The following is a 16,436-nucleotide window of genomic DNA, read 5'->3' on the forward strand; positions in this document are numbered from 1 at the left end:
CCTTCCCGTAACATCATTGGTGGAGGTGCTGGGTAATCATTCGAGCAAGACGGAGCTCCGCAGCGGACGTAACCTGGCCGCCATGTCATCCGAAAGAGAGAGTTCAACCGCGGCCCCGTCGTCGCCACCGACGGTCATCCTGGCCCAGCCTCGCGACCCTGGCATGTTTTCCGGGATTGACAACGTGGACGTCGATGACTGGTTACAGAATTATGAACGGGTGAGCGCACACAACAGGTAGGATAACACGCTTATGCTGGCTAATATAATATTCTACCTCAAGAAAGCAGCACGGGTCTGGTTCGAAACACATGAAGAAGAGATTACTAGTTGGGACCACTGTAAACAGACGCTTAGAGATTTGTTCGGCAAACCCGTCGGCCGCCAACGTGCTGCGATGAAGGACCTTGGGACGATGAAGGACGCTGCTCTAGAACACCGGCCTGAAATTCCTCTGCTGACCCTGCCTACTAATCGGAACCTTCTGGACGTGGACGTGGATGGTTTTCCCGTTACAGCACTCATCGATACTGGAGCCCAAATTTCCATCATGAGTGCGGAGCTTCGAACGCGCTTGAAAAAAGTACTTACTCCTGCTCCGACTCGACTGCTCCAGGTCGCCGATGGTGGAACTCCGGCTGTGCTTGGAATGTGTACTGCTCGTCTCAGTGTCGCCGGTCGTCACACGTCCGTTTTGTTTAGTGTGCTTGAACGTTGCCCTCACAATGTGATCCTCGGTCTCGACTTTTTGACCGCCCGTTCTGCTCTGATTGACTGTTCCGCCGGTGTTGTACAACTTGACCTACCCCTACCTGTTCCCATTGACCTTCCTGCTCAAGCTCCAGCTCAGCTTTGTTCCGCGGATTTTAGACGCCTGCCATCTCTTGCAGCAACCTTCATCCCTGTTTTAGCCAGCCCACCTGTACCTGACGGAGACTATGTCCGTACTCCCACGACGTCAGTCCTGCTTTCTCACAATGTCTCCTTCCCACACACCATCGTTTCTGTTGCGGACAATCAGACATGTCTTCCCATCCTAAATTTCGGACAGTGCCCGCAAGTAGTTCCTCGAGGCATGTCTCTTGCCACGTTGTCACCAACGCACGAGTGCCACATTTCTGCTCTATCTGTTGCGCCGTCTTCGACCACTGCTCATTCTGCGCCTTCTGCATCAGCCCCGACCGACGACTTTACAAAGATGATTGCACCGGACCTCTCAACCCAACAAGCCGCACAGCTCCGTTGCCTCCTCGAGTCCTACTCCGACATTTTCGATCTGAACGATCAACCTTTGCGTCAAACCACGTTCGTGACGCATCCGATAAATACCGGTGATGCAACACCTGTTCTCAGACGTCTATACCGGGTGTCGCCCTCTGAGCGACAAGTTATCCAGAGCGAGGTTGACAAGATGCTTGCCAAAGGGATTATTGAACACTCTTCCAGCCCGTGGGTGTCCCCTGTTGTTCTCGTCAAAAAGAAGGATAACAGCTGGCGATTCTGCATTGACTATCGTCATCTAAACACGATCACCAAGAAAGATGTATATCCACTTCCCCGCATTGACGATGCTCTGGATTGTCTCCACGGTGCCACTTATTTTTCATCAATAGACCTTCGCTCTGGATATTGGCAAATTGCCGTGGATGAAATGGACCGTGAAAAGACCGCATTCGTCACACCAGACGGCTTATATCAGTTCCGAGTAATGCCATTTGGCTTGTGCAATGCCGCGGCGACCTTTGAATGTATGATGGACATAATCTTGCGTGGTTTGAAATGGTCCATCTGTTTGTGCTACTTGGACGACGTTATCGTGTTCTCTTCAACTTTTGCGACTCATCTTGAAAGACTCATCTGTTCTTTCTGTTTTTCGCACCGCTGGCTTGCAGCTCAACTCATCCAAGTGCCACTTCGGTCACCGCCAAATAACCATACCCGGGCACCTCGTCGATTCGTCAGGAATTCGCCCCAACCCCGCTAAAGTTCATGCTGTGCAGAATTTCCCCGTACCAACTTGTGCCAAAGATGTTCGCAGCTTTATGGGCCTTTTCTCTTACTTCCGCAGGTTTATGGAAAATTTCCCCCATGTTGCCCGTCCCCTGACTGACCTCCTGAAGAAGGACGTTCCTTTCTGTTGGGGCTCTGAACAGCGTCTGCTTTCTCACAGCTCATCACGATGCTTACCACACCTCCTGTTCTCGCCCATTTTGACCCCTCCGCTCCGACAGAAATCCGCACTGACGCCAGTGGCTACGGCATCGGCGCAGTTTTAGCTCAACGCCAATGTGGGCACGACCGCGTTATCGCCTACGCCAGTCGCCTCCTCTCTCCCGCCGAGCGCAATTACTCGATTACTGAGCGCGAGTGCCTCGCCCTTATTTGGGCGGTGGGCAAGTTGCGACCCTACATATATGGTCGACCATTTACAGTTACAACCGACCACCCCGCCCTTTGTTGGCTTTCCTCCCTCAAGGATCCCACCGGACGCCTCGGTCGCTTGGCCCTACAGCTGCAAGAATACACATACACTGTGGTCTCGGGTCGTCTACATCAGGACGCCGACTGCCTGTCTCGTCATCCGGTCGATGTACCGGACGGTTTAGTGGATGTCGCACCGATCTGCGTTCTTTCGCTCTCAGCGTTGCAAGACCTTGGCGCTGAACAACGACGCGATGAGTCGTTACGCCCCATTATCGAACGCCTGCTCTCTGCTCCGTCTGACCCATCTCTTCACATGTTCGTACTACAAAATGGCATCCTGTATCGCCGCAACATGCACCCCGACGGGCCCGAGCTCCTAACCGTCATTCCGTCACATCTGCAACAGATTGTACTGCAACAACTGCACGACGTTCCCACCGCTTGGCATAACGCGGACCTATGACCGAATTCGGCGACGGTTCTTCTGGCCCCGTCTCAACCGCTCCGTCCGGCGCTACGTTGCCGCGTGTGAGTCGTGTCAACGCCGAAAAAGACCAGCTCTGCCTCCTGCCGGACTGCTGCTGCCTTTGGATATACCGACCGACCCCTTTCTTCGCGTTGGCCTTGATCTCCTCGGACCATTTCCCATATCCAAGGACGGAAATAGGCTGATTGCCGTCGCTACGGACTATACAAGTCGCTATGCCATTACTAGAGCCCTACCAATCAGATGCGCTACAGGCGTCGCTGATTTCTTGCTTCACGACGTTATCTTGCACCACGGTGCACCTCGTCAACTTCTCACTGATCGCGGCAGATACTTTCTTGCCAAAGTCATAGACGACCTACTTCAATCATGGGCTACTAAACACAAACTTACTACCGCTTACCATCCTCAAACTAACGGTCTTACCGAACGCCTGAACCGCACAATAACTGACATGCTCGCAATGTATGTTTCCTCCGATCATCGCGACTGGGACGTTGCTCTACCATTTGTCACATTCGCCTACAATTCCTCGCACCACGACACAGCTGGCTATTCACCCTTCTATCTCCTCTTCGGCTGTGAGCCAACTTTGCCTTTCGAGACTCTCCTTTCGACCACACTCGACTCGCCGACAGCGTACACTCGGGATGTAATAGCCACGGCGACCCAAGCACGCCAGATTGCCCGCATTCGTCTTTCTGCTTCACAGACACGCCAGAAGTGCCGTTACGACCAGCGCCATCACGACGTGAACTACGAACAAGGTGCTCTTGTGCTAGTATGGTATCCAACTCGGCATGTTGGTCCTTCCGAGAAATTCCTCTCGCGATAATATGGCCCTTACCGCATCCATCGCCAGGTGACCCCTGTCACATATGAAGTGTCTCCGCTGAATGCTACGGTGCCTTCACCTCTCTCTGACATCATCCACGTCAGCCGTCTCAAACCTTACCTTTCTCAGGCCGATGAGCCGCACCAATTGGGTGCTTTTTCCGACGGGGGTAGTGTCACAGTCGGTAATGTGGAAAGAAGACGACGCTGACGGTGGTCTTAGCGACGACGAAGTGTTTAGCAGTATCGATGCTCTACGCTTGTTGGCTCAGCCATTAAAAGCCACTTGTAAATAGACGAACGCTTCTTCCTTCCCGTAACAATATATATATATATATATATATATATATATATATATATATATATATATATATATATATATATATATATATATGCACGTTCAATTGCGGCAAAAAAAACAGATCTTTTAGCCAGCACCAAGCAGGCCAACAGCCAGTTCTGTCCCAACGAACTACCCCGAAGTTCAACTAATGGGCACCGATGACCTGCACGTGTCCATCAGAGCTGTCGTGCAAGAGAAGCTTCAGAGGATGTTCCCGGAGATCGCAGCCTCAAGTAACATCTATTGCTGACGTTGTCCGAGATGAGATTCCGCAGTCCTTTGGAGTCCCCGAATTACGAGTCCCCTGACAGTGTACTTATCTCTATCGGGCGACCCCGTTTCGCCGCCTAACAAATGTTATCGCACAGCGCGGGACGCGCCCGCATGTATCCGAAGTTTCTGGAAAGTTATCGATGCTTGTATACGCTGTCTGTTGTCGCCGAACCTTGTGTTATCTGATTTCATCGCCTAACGCGAATGGTGCAGAGCTTTGTGGAAGGCACGCGGGTCCCAACGAGTAGTCTGGAACGTTTGACGACTGCTGTATAAAAGCCGACGCGCTTGACCCGTTGATCAGATTTTCGACGATCGCCGGCCGTGTTCGCCGCTATCGTTGTGCTATAAGTGTAGCCCGTCTTGTGGGCACAGGTTCGCGTAATAAAAGTTAGTTTTGTCGTTCACAGTATTGCTACTGTGCTCTTCAACGTCACCACCACGTGACATCTGGTGGAGGTGCTTTTTGTTCATGTACCGGACGCCCCCGACAAGCCGTGATCCAAGCCAGGACCGCAAAGAGAACACCAAAGTAGTCCCAGACCATCGAGCAAGCCGCCGTCTTCAACAGCTGCCCCCGGAGCACGGACCCTGATAGGACCCAGAAGATTGTGGCCACGGCAACTCCAATGGCAGTCCCAACAACCCCCATCGTGCTGCACTAGCCCAGGGAACCACCGACGTTCCGCGGTTCTACATTTGAGGACCAGGAAAGCTGGCTGGAAACGTATGAGCGGGTCGGTACGTAGAACAGCTGGGCAAGCGACGACAAGCTGCGACATGTCTATTTCGCATTGGAGGATACCGCCAGGACGTGGTTTGAGAATCGAGAAGCCACCTTGACGACGTGCGAACTGTTTCGAAGCGGCTTCCTGCAAACATTTACAACCATCGTGCGAAAAGAGCGAGCCCAAGCTCTACTGGAGACCAGAGCGCAGCTGCCGAATGATACGATCGCGATGTTCACTGAGGAAATGACCCGTCTGTTCCGCCTGTTCCGTCTGTTCCGGAAATGTCCGAGGAGAAGAAAGTCCGCCTACTGATGCGTGGTGTAAAGGAGGAACTTTTGACCGGAATGGTAAGAAGCCCACCGAAGACCGTCGACGAGTTTCTTCGTGAGGCGACGAGCATCGAGAAGACACTGTAATTGCGGAATCAGCAATTCGACCAACGCACCAAGCCAACAAGCTACGCCGGAGTTCAATAACTGGCCACCGACGACCTGCGCGAGACCATCCGGGCAGTCGCACGAGCGTAGCTTCAAAGAATCTTCCCTTCATCGCAACCTCAAGTGGCCTCAATCGCCGAAATTGTCGAAGAAGTCCAGCGATCGCTCGGAGTTCCCGAGGTACAACCACAATAATCGCAGCCCCAGCCAGGAGCGATGACCTAGGCCGCCGTCGCCCGCCGTCAAGGTCCCCCTCCACGACCGCGCCAGGGCCCCGTAACGCCGCAATTCCATCGACCACCACCGCCGCCGCCAGCACGCCCACCCGTCGCCCAGCGCAGCTACCGGAGGAAGACAGACGTTTGACGCGCTCCCGACCACCGCCCGCTCTGCTACCACTGCGGAGAAGCGGGTCGCATCTACCGACGATGCCCATACCAGGAGATGGGACTGCAAGGTTTCGCCGTCAACCCTCCGCGCCCGCAGCAAGGTGAACGCCCTCGCGATATCGCCGACTACCTCGCCGCTACTCAGTGGAGCTCTCGACGACCGTCGCGTTCGCCATCACCAGGCCGCTACCTGTCGCCGCAGCGCCGCCCATACACTGGCCCAGCCCGGGGCCGGTCAGCGCGCCGATATCCGGAAAACTAAAAGCAGCAAACGATGGAGGTGCGGTTGCTGTTCGTCGAACTGACGAAGATCCTCCGCCGCCGACGAAGACACCGAAGAAACTACCTCGACGACATAATGACACGCCGCCGTCCCGATGAAGCGTGGAAGCAAAGAATACGGCACGAAAGACGACCTGACGACGTCCCATACCAGCCACACGTCAACGCGACGCAGCTGTGATCCGACGCCAAGACCTAACTGTAACGCAAGACAAAAACCACCGACCTCGACTTGCTTCTCGATGGCCCCGCAGTTGCCGCCTTAGTGGACACAGGGGCCGATTACTCCGTAATGAGTGGACACATCGCCGCCCAGTCGTAGAAAGTTAAAACTTCATGGGAAGGCTCTCAAATTCGAACCGCTGGAGGACACCTCATTACGCCGACTGGAATCTGTACGGCAAGAATTACCGTTCATGACTGGACTTACCCTGCCACCTTCGTTATCAACAGTGTTCACGAGACGTCATTCTCCGCATGCACTTCCTTAACCAACACGGCGCAGTCATCGACCTTTAGTCGAAGTCAATAACGCTTTCCGAAGATCAGGCGATACCGCCGGAGAGCTCCCGTAGTCACCCTCCTTGAGCATGCTCGAAAATCAAGCCAGCAACCCGCCCCGCTCCAGCGTTGTCATTTCCGTCGGCCCCTAAACTCCTGCAGACGTAGACGGCTTCATCGAGAGGGACCAACGTTTACTGCTCAACCGCGAAATTTGCGACGCTAGAGAGATCTTTCGGGTGCATGAAGGAAAAACGAACGTGTTGCTGACACGCTTCAGCCAGTAGTTCAAGCACATCAACAAGGACAAGACGATCGCATACATCAAAAAAATTGTAGAATCCAGCAATGAGTTTGTCCTCTCGGATTCTGCACCATCTACCTCGACGACCATAGTTCCCGAATCCGACTTCGACATTAATCGAAGGCTCCCCATGGGAAAGCAGCAACAGCTCAGACGTCTTTTCCGACGACACAAAGACTGCTTTTCGACGTAGTCGATGATTTGACAAACACCAGTTGCAAATGTATGCGTTCTACCACTCCGCCAGAGCGCATACCGAGTTTGCGAGCGACAACGTGAAGCTATAAGGCAACTATTTGATGAAATGCTCCACGACGACATCATTCAGCTGTCGAAAAGCCTGTGGGCATCTCCTGTAGTCTTGGTAAAGAAAAAATACGGAACCCTACGTTTCTGCGTCGATTGTCGTCGACTGAACAAGATTACGAAGAAGGACGCTTCCCCCGTCCACAGATACACGATGCATCGGATCGGATCTGCAATGCTAAATACTTCTCGTCGATGGATCTCAAGACTGGCTACTGGCAAATGGAAGCCCACGAGCGAGATCACGAAAAGACTGCCTTCATCACGCCATGCAGCCTCTATGAGTTCAAGGTCATGCCATTCGGACTGTGCTCGGCGCCTGCAAACGTCGTTGTGCGTCATGGACACGGTGTTAGCTGGGATGAAGTGGCACGCCTGCCTCGTCTACTCGGATGACGTCGTCTTTTTTTCTAAAGGATTCGACGTGCGACTGAGACTGCTCGACGCTTGCAAACTTCCTAGCACGTCATGGACACGGTGTTAGCTGGGTTAAAGTGGCACACCTGCCTCGTCTACTCGTACGACGTCATCATTTTTTCTGAAAGCGTCAACGTGCAATTGAGGCACCTTGAAACAGTACCAAAGACAATCAAATCTTCTGGACTCACTTTGAAACCGAAAAACTGTCACTTTGCCTGCGAAGAGCTGCTGTTCCTGCGACACGTCATGAGAAAATCTAGAGTCCTCCCTGACCCGCAGAAGACAGCTGCCATCCCAGAGTTCCAGCAGCCCATCTACAAGAAGGCATGAATGAATGAATGAATGAATGAATGAATGAATGAATGAATGAATGTGTGTTGTTTAGTGGCGCAAGGGCCAGGTATGGCCAAAGAGCGCCAAGACAGTATTAGTGTTTTCGCGGTAGAATGGTTAGTTCTGTGAAGAAGATGTCACATGTCTGCAAAGGTGCCTAAAGAATTAGTCGCTGTAAAGTGCGTAAAATCGACATGCTATAAGATTATGGCGATGTCTAATGACGAGTACTATGAGTCTTACACTGCACTGCGGAAGAATGATATGATATGCAGAACATGTAAGATGCCAAAAATTAGCCACATCACAACTGTCTCACCAGAGCCCTTGAAACACAAGGGCCTTGAGGCATGTGCTATACAGTACAACTATCCCAGCGGCATCCTCTAACGAGAGGAAGCGCTACGAATGTATGGGACTAACAACATGTAAGACCACATCTCTGAGGAAACCTAGGACTGTGTCTGTATTAAAAAGCGCTTCTCGACCGAGAAACATTGCAGGATGAAGAGTAATGAGCTGCCGGTATGCTAAGGAAAAACTTCTCTTTCTCTAAGGTTCGGCTTCCCGACACTCCAGGAGGGCGTGGAGTACAGTCAGCCTCTCCCCGCATCTACCACAGGTTGGAGGCGCACTTGCGGTGAGTAGAAAATTATGGGTGCCAAATGTGTGTCCTATTCTGAGACGACAGAATAGGACATCTGTTCAGCGTGATCTTGAAGTAGAGGGCCAGAATCCTAACTGTGGCTTTATCAGGTGGAGGTTATTATCCGTTTCCGCGTCCCACAGCGTTGCCAGTGATCTCGCAGCCTCCTTCGCAAGAAAGGCCTCAGATCTGTGACAGGCACCTCAGTGGTAGGGTCAACAGCTTGCGATGCGATTCACGTGGCTATCTAGTCCGCCAGAACCTTACTCTCCATGCTCCTATGGCCAGGCACCCAGCATATAATGATATGCTGGTTAGATATGTACGCTTTGCACAAGACGGAATAGAGTTCAATATGTACAGGATTTTTGTGTGTATAGAGTGACATGAAGGCCTCCACGACGCTTAGGGAGTCTGTACATATCGCTGATTTTTGAAGTTTTGATTTTTTATATGCTTCACAGCAGACAGTATTGCGTATGCCTCGGCCGTAAAGGTATTTGTTTCCGGATGCAGTACATCAGATTCTGAGAAGGATGGGCCGACGGCAGCATAGGACACCCCGGCATTTGACTTAAAAGCGTCTGTGTAGAACTCTGCGCAGCAGTGCTTGTGCTGGAGTTCTAGTAAATGCGTTCGGATTTCAATCTCTGGTGCGTTTTTTTTTACTTCTAAAAAGGATATATCACATTCCACGTCCTGCCACTCCCAAGGTGGTAAAAACTTGGTTTGATGCTTTAGGCGAAGCTTGAGGAGTGGGACATGCATTTCATCGCTAAGCTCCCTCACACGAAGCGAGAAAGGCTGTCTTACAGAGGGACGATTATGGAAAAGTGTAGTACACGTCATATCGTTAACGGTGCTAAAACATGGATCTTGATGATTGGAATGTATCTTCAGGAAATATGTAAGGCTGATGTAAGTTCTCTGTAGACGGAGTGACCATTCATTTGATTCCACGTATAAGCTTTCAATCGGGCTTGTTCTAAAAGTGCCAGTGGCTAAGCGGATACGGTAAACAGGATCTAGCATCTTTAGCGCGCTCAGGGTGGAAGGGTTATATACTACACCACCATAATCCTATCGAGACCAAATTAGGCTCTTGTATAGATTCATTCAAGACTTCCTGTCACTAGCCCATGTAGTCTGGGATAGAAGTTTCATTAAGTTCATTCCTTTTAGACATTTTTCTTTCAGATATTTAATGTGTGGAATGAAAGTGAGTCTATAGTCTAGTATTACACCTACACATTTGTGCTCTTTGTTAGTAGGAACGCGTTGTCCACACAGTTCTGTGCAAGGATGCGGGACCAGGCCTCTCTTTCTTGTAAAAAGAACACAAGAACTTTTGTTGGGATTGATTTTAAGTCCACTTTTCTCTGCCCATATTGATACTTTGTTCAAGCCATGCTGTGCCTGTCTGTCGCACACTGCGAGGTGACAGGATTTGAAAGCTATTTGAATGTTGTCCACATAGACAGAATAAAAAACTGGCCGGTGGTAATGAAGCACGAAGCGTGTTCATCTTCACGATAAAGAGCGTGCAACTGAGCACGCCTCCCTGGGGTACACCAGTTTCTTTTGTAAAAGGACGTGACAGTACTTTGCCGACTTTTACCCGGAAGGTACTATTGGACAAATAGCTTTCTATAAGGTTTAGCATATTGTCACCCAGCTATTACAACCAGAACAGTTTACCACCGAGAGATTTGCGAAAAACATCTGCCTTTAGCGATGGCTGGTCCTCGGAGAGTGCGCACGCAACCACGAACTTCATCGTTCTCGCCTCAACGGTCCCGTGTCATCACGTGCAAGCTTATTTCGCGTCATTGCTCCCCTCTCAAAAGCGACCGGCCCGGTCACTTCAAGGGCAGCGGGCGCGCACTATGGGCAAGAGTGCCAACATGAAAAGACAAAAAAAACATACAGGAATGTACACAATGCTGAAGTTGTTTGTGAGGGTTGCTTGTCCCTCGCGTGCGTAGTACGGCTTCATCCCTACTACGTGGGCGACTTCAGCACTTGGACGGCGTCGGTTGGAACCAGGATCAGAGCTTTGAGGCACCACCTCGTAGTTCACATCGCTGAGGCGGCGTACAACTTCATAGGGGCCGAAATAGTGGCACAACAATTTCTCTGAGAGCCCACGGTGTCAGATACGTGTCCACACCCACACGCGGTCGCCTGGTAAGTAATGGGCATTCCGTCAGGTCCGGTTGTAACGGTAGGCGTCGGTATTCTGCTGGGTGCGGATGTGATTCCGAGAAAGCTGGCGAGCTTCCTCGGCTTTCTCGGCGAAATCTTCAATAGTGTCATTCCTTGTGGTTCCGTGGTCTACCGGGAGCATGGCGTCTAAGGGGATTGTTACGCGACGTCTGTAAGCAAGCTCGAATGATATAAACTCGGTGGTCTCCTGCACAGCAGTATTGTAAGCAAACGTGACGTATGGCAAAATTTCATCCCGTGTTTTGTGTTCCACATCAATGTACATGGAGAGCATGTCGGCTAATGTTAACTTTAGGCGCTCTGTTAAGCCGTTAGTTTGGGGATAATAGGCTGTGTCTTTTGGTGGTCGGTGCGCGCCAGTGTGACTACTTGTTGCAATAACTCCACTGTAAACGCTGCACAGCGGTCAGTAATGAGTACAGCGGGTGCACCGTGGCGAAGCACGATGTTGTGGACGAAGAAGCTCGCGACTTCAGCAGCAGTTCCCCGCGGCACAGCTTTCGTCTCCTCATAGCGAGTTAAATAGTCAGTTGCCACGATTATTCACTTATTTTGCAATGATGACGTGGGGAACGGCCCAAGAAGGTCCATTCCCACTAGCTGGAATGGCGCCGGAGGCGGATTCAAAGGCTCCAGGAGGCCGGCAGGCTTGACGGGTGGAACTTTACGCCTGACAGTCACGGCACGTTCGCACATAGCGCTGAACCGACGAAAATAAGTGTGGCCAACAGCATTTTTGCCGTATGCGCGCTAATGTCCTCGCGAAGCCTAAGTGGCTGGAACAGGGATCGTCATGACACACCTGTAAAACTTCCTCGCACAGTGCCGTCGGAACGACGAGAAGGAACGTTTCCTGGCTGTTCTCGAAATTTTTCTAGTACAGGACATCGTTTCGCTGGCAGTACGATGTCAATCTTCGTGAAAGTGGGCGTGGGACAACAACGTCAGCTCCCTCGAGATATCGGATGAATGGAAGCAGCTCAGAGTTTGCACGTTGATAGTCAGCCATGCGCACCACGTCGACTTGACACTTAATCGCCTCCCGCTCCATAGGTGACACGCGGTACGGATGCTGACGAAAAGGCCGCGCCGACTCCTCTGTAGCGATCCAGTGTTGCGTAACGGAAGTGAGCTGGACTTTGGATTCCGTGGAATAACAGCCGGAGAATTCTGTCAGTAGGCCCAGCAGCTGATCCTTCTGTACATCTGCTAAGTCAGCATTAATGTGGACGCGGGTATTCAAGCTGGCGTGAGTGGTTGCATCCGGCGAAGTCACTTGTAACGTGCCGATGTCGAAGTCAGCATAGTCGTTCAGGAATGCCACAGCTGTTCCTTGAGGGACGTGCTGATACTCATGGCTGAAGTTTGTCAACAAAACTCCCTAGCACTTATGCTGTATTCGAACAAAGCCCCGGGCGATGCAGATGTGTCTTTCAAGCAGCAGCGGTATATTTGCCTCGGCAATACCCTCATAGCCGTCGAATGCGTCGCAGGTAACGAGGGTCACTATGCTGCTCTTTAGCAGCACAATGATGTTCTCGTCAACAATCCTCAAGGCGTTGACATACGTGTCGTCAGTGCTGCTCCCTGCTAAGGCATGTGCCGTCGAAAACATTACCCGCGACTTTTCTAATGTAATCACAGCTCCATTACCCTGCAGAAAGTCCATTCCCAGAATTAGGTCCCTCGACCAGCTTGGGAGGATAACAAAATCTCCGAGGTACGTAAACCCACGAATGCTCACTCGCGCGGTGCATCTTCCTACCGGGGTTAGTAGATGGCCTCCTGCAGTGCGAATCTGCGACCCAGTCCACTCGGTAGAAATTTTCTTCAGCTTCCAGGCAAGGCCTATGCTCATAACTGAGGTGTCCGCTCCAATGTCGATTAACGCCGTTATTTCTTCGGCGTCTATGGTGACGGGAGCATTTGACGTTACTACCTCTAGTAAGGTGTTTGACTTCGTCTGTACGTCTCCGTCGTTCTGTTTTCGTCGTTGTCGTCGTAGTGGAGGATCTTGCGTACGGTCGTCGTCAGCGACCTCACCTCCGGAGGTCGCTGGACTCAGTTTTCAGACTGGACTGGACTGGACTCAGAGCACCGCGAGTAAAGGCTTGGCTTGGTGATGGTGACCTGTAACGAGCAGGAGACGACAAACGGGGCTCCTGCCATCGCTGATCAACATTGCGACGATTCGCAACAAAACTCTGTATTTCCGGCGGCCGCTCACCAGGTCGTGGACGAGGTGCATTCGGCGAGAATCCACGGAGCCCCACATGACGATAAGGACACATTCTGTACATGTGTCCGGCTTCGCCACAATGAAAACAAAGGGGCTTGTAGTCTGTGGTGCGCCAGACGTCACTCTTCCTAGTCCTTGCATCGCGATTTGCGGTGGGCTGCGAGGCGGCCTGAAGCTTACGTCCATTTGTTGAGTGGGGTGTACCATGCTGCACGCACTTGAGGTTGGCGGATGGCGTACTGCTTCAGCCTAACTCATTTTGGCGTGCGGTCCCTGCTGTGGTGCCTCGTACTGTCCAGGAATACGGATGGCCTGTCGGGCCTCGGCGCGCCCCATTTCCGCAATGGAAAGTTGTCCCACAGGGGCAGTGGTTGTCTGCATCTTCTGCAGTTCCTCATTGACGACAGCCCTGATGAGTTCTCGCAAGGCGCCAACGTCGTTACCCAGGGTAACGGCAGAGAGCTCCCTTGAAATCATGGCATCGCGGTTGTTTTTCCTGGCCCCCTGTTGAAGGGCCTTTTCAATAGTATGGCTTCATCATGGAACTCTGCAAGTGTCGTCGGCGGATTTCGAATGAGGCCAGCAAAGCTTTCCGCTTTGACACCGCGCATGAGATGGCGCACCTTCTTTGTTTGTCATAGAAGGATCCGGACGTCTGAAAAGCCGATTCATGTCTTCTACCTACGCCGTCACTTGCTCATTCGGGTCTTGAATTCTTGCCTCCAACGCTAACTCCGCCCTCTCCTTCCTGTCCGCCCTGGCGAAGGCATTGAGGAACTACCTACGAAATTCTTCCCATGACGTCAGTGTCACCTCGTGGTTCTCAAACCATGTTTTCGTGGAATCCTTACGAGCGAAGTATACGTAGCGTAGCTTACGCTCGTGGTTCCAGTCGTTGAGGTTGGCAACCCGGTCAGAATGGTCAAGCTAGTCGTCGGCGTCCTCTGAAGCACTTCCGTGGAACAGATTCGGCATCCGGATGTGATTGACGACAACGTGCGATGCTGCAGGAGTGGCAGGAGGTGGTTGGTTCGTCATTCTAGTTCGTTCGGGTAGCAGACCGTGCTGTGGCTGGAGTCCCTGGAGACGTCGGCTGGCACGTACGTGCACAGGGGTAAGCTCGGCTGAACTACTCGCCGGGTTTAGGTCTGGGGTATGCTCCGGAGATCTTAACATCGACCGTACCCCGCACGTCCGCCAGAAATGTCACCCAGCTATTGCAACCAAAACAGTTTACCACTGACAGATTGGCAAAAAACGTCTGCCTTTAGGGATGGCTGGTCCTCGGAGAGCGCGCGCGCAACCATGAACTTCGTCATTCTCGCCTTAAGGGTCCCGTGTCATCACGTGCAAACATATTTCGCGTCAATATTACCATGAATGCCCATTTCTGACAAGTCTCTTAGATACCGTAGCGCCACGTTGTGTCGTACGCCTTCTCCATATCGAGGAATATGGATGGGAAGAACTGTTTGTGTACAAATGCGTCACGGATGTTCGCTTCAATACGTACGCTGATCAGTTGTGGAGCGCCCTTCCCTGAAGCCGCACTCATAGGGATCAAGCATTTTGCTCATTTCCTTGAAATGGTTGAGTCACTGATTATACATTTTTTCAAATACCTTACAAAGGAAACTTGTAAGGGCTATCGGGCTATTTCACTAAGGGCTATTTCACTAACTTCGGGATCGGCCCACGTTTTGGGAGTGCGTAACGCCTGATTCACCTCCGCCACTGATTGCACTATCTTCCGGGTCATCCCACGTGTGAAAAATTGTTGGTTTATGTCCACGGAGACATAAATATGCCGAGATGATATGATATGCCGAAATGCCGATATGCCGACATGATATGATATGCCTATTTCGGCAATAACCAAATGGCTCCGTCACACATGTCCCAAACATTTCAAGATTATCTTCAAATTTTCACGAAAGCATCTGCAGGGAACGCCGCTCAAGGCTCCTCTGCAGCTTTATTCTGTACTTCGACTCAAGTACCGACGTATGTTTGATATACTCCATCCAGCCTCGTCAACAACTGCGGATTTAGCAGCGATTACTATTGCATTAAAATACTTGCAAGAGGAGTTAACCGCATCGAATATTGCCATCTTGACGTACTCCCGCGCTGCCCTTAGCAGATCACAACGCAGATTAATTGTCCAGTTGTGCGCAGCATTGCTGACTATGCCAACCAAATTTCATCCCGTGTGGTACCTCTCGTGACCCAATGGACACCTTCACACGTAGGGATTGCCTGAAATGAAGAGGCATATCAGCTGGCTTCAACTTGCTCTCAGAATGACTTCATTTGCCCTGAAGTGTTGTGCAAGCTTAATGGCACTCTGTGCTGATTTGTCGTTACCTACTCAAGCAGCATGCAGGCCATAGATCGTTGCCGCCCCGCGATCGCGCTTCGAGGCTTGCCCCATCACTCTAGAACACAACTACTCAAGCTAAAGGTTGGATATGTGAACATTTATACTTACAAGGAGTTGTGGCCAGTCTAACGTGTCCATATTTAGGTTGCTGCGTGAGACTTCAGCGAAAGATATTGGGGTGTCCCGCTTTCAGCGCGCAGTGTGCGTCGCTAGTGGGGGACTACCACCTCCTTGGCCTGCGGTGTACGACATTCGACGAATGTTTATACCCGAGTGGTTGTGCGTCTTAACGTGATCAGGCACATCACGCTCTCCATACTTCTCTAGGATCAACTAAGTTAGGTTCACGTTTGTACCACAGACACTATTTCATCTGTTTAACATTCTTTAGCAGCGTGGCCTGCAGTGACCGGGCCCACTGTGCATAACTTGTCCTGTGTGTTCTACTTTATTCTTTGAAATGCATTTTGCTCTTTTTTTCCTCTTCTCTCCCCTCCTTCCTATCTTTACTTTCTGTTTTTCTGTCTATTCCTTTCTGAAGAGTAGGCAGGCGTTGTGCGCCTTCCGGTGGCAGTTGCCGGCCTGCTCCTCCTCGCTTTCCCTTTCCTCTCAAGTGTGTATGTATGTTTTGAGACCAAATATTATGCGAAGCATATTACGAGAGCTCAACCCAGCTCCTCAGGCGCGGCGGTGTCGCCTTCAATGACCTTTGACCCCATGCCATACCACGTGACACCGTGACGTCACGACAGAGGAGAAACGGGGCTCCAACTCGCGCCGTCGCTCGCGGCGTCGCTCAACTCTCGCAAGATGGGCTGGGTGGGAATAGAACCAGGGTCTCCGGAGTATGAGACGGAGACGCTACCACTGAGCCACGA

Source organism: Dermacentor albipictus, chromosome 3 (assembly GCF_038994185.2).
Source record: "Dermacentor albipictus isolate Rhodes 1998 colony chromosome 3, USDA_Dalb.pri_finalv2, whole genome shotgun sequence".
NCBI classification, from domain to species: Eukaryota; Metazoa; Arthropoda; class Arachnida; order Ixodida; family Ixodidae; genus Dermacentor; species Dermacentor albipictus.